The sequence below is a fragment of the Tinamus guttatus genome, unplaced genomic scaffold (genome assembly GCF_059628265.1).
Source record: "Tinamus guttatus ecotype Peru unplaced genomic scaffold, ASM5962826v1 Tinamus_guttatus_pri_ptg000208l, whole genome shotgun sequence".
Classification (NCBI taxonomy): Eukaryota; Metazoa; Chordata; class Aves; order Tinamiformes; family Tinamidae; genus Tinamus; species Tinamus guttatus.
In genome coordinates this window covers 4940279-4949955 of record NW_028288742.1, presented here as the reverse complement: position 1 = coordinate 4949955, position 9677 = coordinate 4940279, and positions in this window count along the sequence as shown.

Here is a 9677-nt window from a genome sequence, read left to right as displayed (position 1 = left end):
GCCATGCAGAGGCTGTCATCACTGATGTTCTCACCACTGGATATAATCAGCCAGGTTCTGCTGTAAGTGAAACTATCTTTGTTTTTTTCATGTCTTCAAAATATATTTAACAACCTACCACTTACTAGAGCAGATTTCAGTTATCCTAGACAGGGAGGGGGTTCTCAGCTGAAGGGTGCTTCAGCAGGTGAGCTTTTTTCCTGCTGCTCATGACTGCCAGGTCTGTTCTTCCCTGAAGCCACTCGCTGGCTGAAGTTCCTGCTGTAACAGATGTGTGAGTAGAAAGGTCAGATAAGCACAAATACATTTTTGTAAAATGCTTGAATATATCAGTAATAACTACGAGATTATAACCTGGTAAGCTGGGCTTTGTGCAGGCTTTGCCAAATACAGGAAGGTTTGTTCTGTGTAATTTTTGTTTCATTTAACTATTCTCTCTAGTTTCTAATATAATCAACATTGCTTTCTTTAACATAATCTCGTTCCACATACTGTTACTGAGGCAGGCTGTTTCAAAGAGATGTAAATAAACTTCTGACCCCCGGAAGGGAAAGAGGGAGGCGAAAGGAGGGAGGTAGAAAGTCCATGGCCTGGAGCACTCAGCAAAAGATGTGAAGTGGAAACATTGCCAAGATGTTGGCTAGAGTTCGTTGGCACATAAAGCAAGACAAAAGAGTGGACAGCATAGCAGCCGCAGGATCAAATGCTGACAGGTGTCAGGGAGAATTCTCTATTACAGTATCAATATTTTTGTTTTACTTTGTAAAAATATTTGCACTCCACTGCCCTGCAAACAGCATTATTAGAAACACATTTTCAAATGATATAAAGAACCACAGCTGGAGGTGGTTATTTCAATATAAGGTATTTCACTTAATTTGGACACACTTAATTGAGACAGATGCTCCATTGAAACAGCTTCTAGAGAACCAGTTCACAATAGTGCACAGAAATGTCTGGGGCTTGGGACAGTAGTCCCATGTTTTCCTTACTGAGGTGTGCTTAGCCACTGCCATAGGTTTACAGGGTGTTTGGCCAGGTGTTAAATACATGTGAAACACAACTTCAGTCTTTTTGTGGAAATGTTGTCAAATAAAGATTTACAGAAGAACAATAAATAAAATTCAAGATTATTATTCTTAGTTTTTTGAGCACTTTATTCTGAGCCTGCTACTCCTTTTTCCGTGGGTTTCAGCAGCAGCTTTAGGAAACACTGTAGATTACCATTTGTGTAAGTGAATGTCAACGTGATAAAAAAGATAATTTCCTGAAAAAGCTGAGGACTGGGAGAGTAGCAGGTTTCCAGACTTTGGAAGGTCACATGTGTCCTTGTCATTCATGCTAATTTAGCTGTAATATCCCCGTTCCAACCCTTGAAGCACTCTGGAGGCTAGGGGAATGTGCATTATTCAAAACTGCTGAAACACTATTTGTGTGGCTTTTCTAGCTGTAGATGATTTGGAGTGAGGCTTGGTAGCACAGCTGTGTATCAGGGAAAGTCAGCCAATAAATACCCCCTTTTTATCCTAAGGATGGGAACCCATTTGTTCCCTTCCAAGGGATTTCCTCCAGAATCCTTGGAGAAGTCTTTTCAAAATTCAAGACCTTTAGATATCATCAGTGAGATTTCCCTATGCTGTGAGCTTTTAGAAACAAAATATGCTCTTCAATTATGCTTCACTTTAACATTCAGAGATGTCCTTACCATATAACCTGAGATGTGAGCTCAAACTTATATAAGGTTAAATTATCCTTTCCAAGCAATTTCTTTTAAGTGGTTATTCGATTTGGTTCATACATTTTTATAAGAACTAACTGAAAAGTGGTTCTGAAACTTCAGGTCCATGAGACAAGTCCACTGTTGTGACTATTTTTCACTGGTGTGAAAAAAATCCTATGTTTTCAGCCTCAAAAGTCAAAATTGGAATTTTTCCTTATCCTGTGCTGAGTAGGGTCAAGGGTGTAGTTAGGGAGGATTTGAGAAAGTAGAAGATTTTTGACTGGGTGATGATTCTGCTGTTTTATGCTAAGGCACATAAAATTTAAATCTTTTTCTCTTCAATACCAGTTCTTTTCATGGTATTCAGATGACTGAGTATAGGAGTTGTTTCTGATAGCATTTCCCCTAGCACTTTGAACTCACTCCCACTGAAACCAGTTCTCAGAAATTATGAGAGACATCAAGACAAAATCTTCTAAAAAAGACGCTATGCTGCAGTGTGATCACATTTACTAATTAGACACCGAGCTTCTCCCTTCCTGCTTACCTTGGGGACAAGACAGAACTTCAAAGGTAATGTACTCCTTCTCCTCACCTTGACATTCTCAGTACCACAGAAGCTGCTGAGTCTGCCGTACCGATTCAGAAGAGTGTTGGGGAGAGGAATTCCAGAAAATTCCTTTGCCGAGTCTGAGAATAAACACGTTCCTAATTTGTCTGTGAGCTGGACTCAGGAAGCTGGAGGAAAGAGCCTTCAGTCATGGACTGCTTTGAAATTCATCCTGTTTTACAGTCTGGGAACTCTTCCACTTGCAATAGGGCAGAGAGGAAGATGGAGCAAGGTTGTACGAGTTACTATGGAGTGGGGTTCCCTTCAGTTGCACTCGGCTTTCCCAGGGACTGAAAGGGACACTTGCATTATTCTGGCCTGCTTTGTCCCCTCTAGAGCTGAATTGTTTTTAGAGATAACTAGGGCAAACTCGGAGGGCAACACACTGTGGAAGAACAGTGGGAAGTAGCTCAAGACATGAGCAGAAAAGAGAGACCTGCTTCAGCCAAAGCCAACTCTTTCCTACAGACATCACCGTATAACCACAGAACAGCTTTCCCTATAGAGAATTAGGGAGCCTATTCTTGATCCCTCTCATCTTTTGTACTTGTGGAAGCTTAGATCTGGAGCCCTCACCTCAGCTCATGTATTGAAAATATGGCTCTTACTGCCTTTTCAAACTAATACACAAAGAGTTATATTTAGAGAGCAGCATAACCGGAGAATAGTCCAACAAAATGTGTCAGAAGATCTCTAGCATGTTTCCTATTTTAACAGTCTGTAATTTGAGTGTTTGTTCCCTTGAATGCCTTCAAATTATGCCAATTTCTAGTCTAGTACTCTCCACAAAGAGATACACAGTGGATCTCTGTGTTAGTTGGAGCAGAGTATTTATTGGGTCTGATTGCTTATGGCCTGAAAGAGCTGTTCAGTTAGCTATAAAAAATTGTGTTTTTGACATGTGGATGTTTCTGTGGCATAGTTTCACATAGCAGTGGTTGAATCTGAAACTTTAGATTCTCTTTGGACACTTCAGCTGTGATGTGGTTTGAACTAGAGTACCCAAGATTCGCTTTGATTCCATACTGAGGGAGAAGTGAAATATTCTTGCCTGTTTCTCATGTCCAGGGATGTTTATGTCACTTGCTCTGCAGGATTTCCCTCTTACATTGCAGGTACATTACCTTCTTGGTAGGTAAGGAGGACTAATACATCTTTTGTTTTTTGGTGTAGAAACTTCAATTCAAGCTTACAAAGTTGAACTTGGTCTAAGTCATTTGCAGCGAAACATATTTGTTTATAGACAGTGCTGTGACTAAGGCTTAGTAAAAGTCTTTTATAAGTTCTGTTTCATACACAGACTCAAAATGTAAGCATGGGCATATCCCAGGACCTCATTTGCCTCCAGCAATACAGCTAACCATTTAGGTAAAAAAAATAAGCCATGTGGAATGCTGTGTTCCACATCCAGCCTGAGTGTTCTCTGAATAAATTAATTTCTTCAAAAATGTATTTAAAGGAAGGATGTATTACCAAAAGAAGTGTACGTGCATGGGGGGATTACTGCACCCTTACAAGGCAATGCTGTTCTCTGGACAGAAGAGAGAAACTGGAACAACCAGTATATCAAGAACATGGAAAACCTACTGAATCACTTATAAAGCAAAAGACATTGGATTTTATGTTTTGTCTCTCTGTTCCAGGCAATAAAACTGATTCATGATTTAATTCTTCTATTGCAGAGAAGTGCTGCTGATTCTGTAAGACTGTTACGGTGCGATTGCGGCTATGGATTAAGCTCCCAAGTCAGTGAGCCATTTTTTCAGACCATCTTACTCAATTCATTGTTATTACAAATTAGCTTATTTACAGTTGATATGTTTTCTATTTCCAAGGTTACACCTCACATTTAACTGGAACTTTGTATTGAAGGCATTTTTGATGTATATTTTTAGCTAAGCTTTCACATCAGCATTACATTTGAATTTTAAACCATGCATGAGCAGCAAGTGAAAAAGGGACGAGCTAGGATTTTTAAAGCACACTGTTTAAAGAAAAAAAAAAAAAAAAGTGTTAAACTCCATTTCTGACTGTTCTTATATTCCTTTAGGCAAAGTTTCTTTTGGAGTTTTGCTTAAGTAATTTCTGTAGAATTTGGCCTAGCTTTGTCTGCCTTCAGCCACAACAACAAGGTAACTCTGCTCAGTTCAAGAGGCCACATCTCAAATGGCCTCTTTAAACAAAGACTTGCAATGTCCAATGCAGCACACTGTATAAAGACTGACTTCAACTTTTCTTAGGCAAGAACTTTACAAAAACAAGACCGCAGATAGATGGAAAAAAGGCAGAGACTTTAGAATGAAAAGGGTCAGTTGTTTTAAAATCAGTTGCATCCTATGTGACCATTTTAAAAAAAATAGTTATAACAGTCATATTTTAAAAAGGAAAATAGCTCTACTGTGCAACTTTTGCTTTCTTCCAGCAGAATGGTGTTGTGTTGAATTTCAAGACTGACCCTGGAAAACATCTTAGGTGGCAAAGCAAAGATCAAGGCCAATGTCAAATTTTTCTAATTTATATTTCTCTAAAGCTTTCAGAGTCTGGAGGCAAGATGAAGTCTGACTGGATTTAGGGTATTATATTCCTACATATTTTTTCCTGCAGAAATTTCCTGGGACTAAGAAAATCATAGAAAGAAAAATCCCTTATGCTTTTTGGCTTACTATAAGATACGCATATGTGAAGTGTAACTCAAGTGAGACTTTTCAACATCTCTTGTCTCAGACTGATATCCATGACAGTGGCGGGTGTGCCTGAATAATGAAATTGCTATCAGCAATTCACCCTCTTTTCCAGGATCATGTGAGTGCCACCATGCTGTGCTGAAAGAACAGAAGGTCGTATTTCATATAAGGAGAGAAGGAAAGCTGGAACTGGCTTCATATTTTTCCCTGTGTTTTCTTTTCTTCTCTCTCAGTAATATCTGCATGGCTGATGGTTAGCAGGGTACTTTGCTTCTATGTGAGGAAGCATTTGTTATTGCTTGTTCACTATTTTCCATAGCAACACAATGTCTCTGTTTAAGATCCAGCGGAGATGAGCAAACAGAAAAGCCTTTAAGCAGCAGTTTGTCAAAGAAGCAACATTAAACTTAACTCTTTCATGTTAATGGTGCAGTCAGCATTTATCCTGGTACAGTGAAGAGTGTAGTCGAGGGCCGGCAGGCCCTCAGTCTTTAGGAACAATAATGGACTTACTAAGCTACATCTACTGTCCATTTAGCGCAGAAAGCTGTCTCTATCAGGGCTGGGTCGTGGTTACGTAGAAAAATATACAAAAGCAGAGCAGGCATGACAAGTTCCCTACTATATCCTCTCCTTCTCCCCCTCCATGAGTTCCTACAAGTTGCAGTTGAAAAACTTCTCTGGTGGAGGAGAGGTTTGTGCTTGTAAATGTAGGTGCAGATGAAAGTGGTTAGACTACAAATAATTTTATCTTTTATTTATGCCACCCAAGGCAAGGGACAACTCATGGACTTTGTGTTTGGTCACATACTGCATTCATGGGATACGCAAGGAAAACCAAACACAAATTTGAGGGAGAAGCAGAGACAACTTCAAAGGTCCAGATCTTTTGCTGAACTCAGTTTTTAGGTCTCATGGTTACCAAGCCAACCTCAGGTCATATGAACCTCATTCAGGTGCACCTGTCAAGGCCTCAAAGAGTTGCTCAACTTGCTGCATCAGCGCTGACTCAACATATTTCCCCAAAAGGTTGCATTCGAAGGAATTCAACCAAATATTCTTAACTAAATCTTGAACTAGAGGAAAAAACGCAAAATTGGCAAAAAAGAAAATTCATCTGCATTGGTCACTCTGGCCTTTTTCTTCAGTACCTATTCAGGCAAAGATATTGTCATTACTTTTGACAACAGAAAACATCCTCAAGTTATCACAAGTTATCACATACTTAGTCTTCACTTTAGTCAATGACGAATAGCCAGTGCTTTGAAAATGAAGTTTAGAACGAATGTTAGCTAATCGCTGGCTGCTCACCAGCTGCTCTTGTGTTTACAATACACATTTTCTATTTCACAGAGATAAATCTGGACATAAATCATCATGCTCCAGTATTTCTACTTGCAAACCTGCTAGAAACCATACGGCGGTAGTTTGCAAACGCTACCAATGGCTGTGTCTGCTAGAGCAGCAGCAGTCTGGTGAACGGGGACACTGAGCACAACAGGATCAAGGTAAGGTAAAGACTTTTGCTCACAAGCAAAAAGCCCATATTTCTGTTAGCCTAAATTAAACTGACCTGAGGATGCAATTCCCTCTCACGTGTTTTGGTGTTGGCTTTATTTCCATGTTTTGTTTCTCCACCGGATCCACACAGCTTAATAGCAGCTGCTCTACGCACAGTCCAGCGCTATTGTACGGTGTCAAAGCTCTCCTGTAGGATGCTGTAATTAAGGTTTACCTTCTGATACAACACAGTTGTGTCTCATAGACATTTTTCAATGCGATCAATTAATTTTAATAAGCCTAGTTAAGGAATTATGAAGATTTCAAGCAACTGTGAACGATATATATATTTCTCATGTCAAAACCATTAAGTTAATGGAAAGAACAGACTGACACAAAATGAAGAACAGAAGCACAGAAGAGAGGACAAAGAAGGCAGAAAAAAAAGGCCTAGGAATACAGATCTGTATTTTAACAGACCATGCTACAGTTTGTGTAACCATTTCCTATTTTCTCAATCTAATCAACAGTCTTTCTGCATGGCCACATATACCCCACAGGATGCTTTTTAGAAACATTTTGAGACACACAATGGCATTTATGAGACACACAACATGTTTCGTGCTGTAATGACCATTTTCTTACCCTGTGCTTCTCCCAGGCCTAGGGCCGCCAGGCCCAGCCACCCCACAGCTCCCGAGGTGTTTCTGAGCTGCTTCCACCGCGCCTCGGCCTGCCCAGGGTGGGTGAATGAAGCACAGGGCGCTGGAGAAGCCACGCGAGGGGCAGAGCCGCTGCTCCGCGTCCCCTCACACCAGCCCCCTGTCCTCTCCTGCCACCTTGCTGCTCTCGGTATCCCAAGGGGGTTTCCCACCCCCTTTATTTCCAAGATATCCCTGTATCTATCACCCCTGCATTAAGGGTATGGTTTGAGGGGACTGTGCATGTGTACTCCCCGCCACACCGCCGTGCTTGCTTCAAGCCTTCACTGATGCTTGCCAGCCCCCTTCTGTGTGCCAACCTGATTAGCTGAAACGGCAAGAAAGGAAACACAATGAAATTTGGCCTAGCTCTCTGCCATATTACTGAGGGAAACTGGATCACCAACAGATCCAAAGGGTGCCAGAACAGGCGCGAAAGTGGGGTGGGCAGAGAGGAGCAGCAGGGGAGGGCACAGAGATTAAATGTCTCCTCTGCTGGCTTGGCCCAGCTGAGCAGGATCAGATAGTTGAACTGCAGGCCTTGCTTTATTCTAACATGAAACCCAAGCACGTGAGAACCGTGGAGGAGGCCTGGCACTGGACTTCCAGGACTTAAAACTTCCTGGGACAGGAGTTCCTGACAGAATATTTAGGGCCTGATTTTGCCACGATGCCGCAATGCTGCTGAAACGCAGCCTTGAGCTCCTCTCGTACATGAGGAGTGTGTGATAATGCCAAGGTGCCCGTAGCCGCAGGCTTTCCCTCATGGAAACCGCTGCCAGGGCCTAAGGCCGGCTCCTCTGTGCGGGCCAAGGCACTAGCACTAATGCCCATGCCTCTTCTAAAGGGGGATGCAGGGATTTTTCTTAAAACTTGCACAACAAAGCGACAGGAAAGATGCTGTGCCAAAAGAAAAATCATTATGATCAGAGTTTGGAGTGATCTAATAACATGTTCCTGTTGGCACAATCTTGGAAAGCTCTCTTGGATGTGATGAAATTTAGAAAGTAATGAAACATACATTTTTATGCCTTTCTTGAAAAACTGGAGACAGCCAATGTACTGCGTTTAGCCTCTTCGCATCCTTCCTCCCACCACAAAGATAGAATAGTTTTCATCAACGCTGAAGGTAGTTGCAGGAGTTTCTAGTATTCAGACACAGATATAACAAAATGCAACAGGCCGAAGTTTAAGTCAGCAAATTTTAAACAGGAAATAAAACATATTTTTAACACTGCGGGAAATAACTACTGGAACAGTTAACCACAGGCATGGAAAGCTAGGCATGTTTTGCACTTCTTAAATTAGAATGGGTTGTCTTTATAAAAAGATACTTTTTAGTAAAGTTTTGGGGTAACCATGGAAATTACAGGATAGGACAGGCAGGAGGTCAGGTCATGCCATACCATAAAGATCTCTTTTTATTACCAATCATGATTTTCATCCTCAATCCCCATCACTCCATAGGCTGATCGCTTCTCAGACAAGCAGTATGATTCCAAACAAAACTGACCTCAAAGCCAGAGCTGGAGCTTTCCTTCCCCGACTCCACTGATCAGCCAGTGCCCCAAGCGGTCTGCCTGGAACCATGTTTGTGGAGGATGCTCTACAATTAAGTTAAGGTTAAGTTAGTTCACCTTACATAACCACTAATTTCAGACAAGCTAAACAGCTCGGAATAATGCAAGTGTATGGAAGTGGTATATAATCTTTATAGTATCTTTTATAGCATCTTTGTTTTCCTATTTCGGTTACTACCAGGCACTTACAAAAGAGCATGTGGAAAATCTTTCATGCCAACACTGGCAGATTCCCCAATGAGAATGGCCAAGCAGTGAAACAGATATCATTGATTTTAATTACACTAAGAGCATCCATTGGAATCATCTGTAAGAAGAACTGAAAACCAAATTCAGAAAAAAATGACAAGCCTCTAATCCTATTACCAGGTGATTTGGAAAAGCTGGATCTGATATGGGATATTTCTTTTGTCTGATGTCCGGGTAGAATTAATTGTTCATATAGAAAATTTGATAGAAAAGAAACAGAAAAAAATAATAAGCTGTAAATGGCAATATATATTGTGAAACCATACAGGATTACTTAGCAAGACTAATGCAGTTAAATCAATATTGTGGCATCAGTGCTATGCATTTCTTGATGACAAGACCTGCTATTTTCCAGACTCTTTCACCTTATAGCTGCACATTAATTACCTTCATTTGTCAGCTGGTAGTACAAACAGGCTACAAATGTTTAGTCTGCTGCTTGTGTTAATATCTAGGAGTTGCAGTAGACAGAAGGTTTCCAGAGCTCTGCTATATAATCACCCTATGCAATTGCTTAGTTCTGAAGTTTGTTAGTACTACCAGCATGTTTTCTTTTTCTTACAAATAACATAACAGATGAAAATGTCTTAAGCTAACACTACCTTGTTTGCATTCATAACAAAACCACTTTAT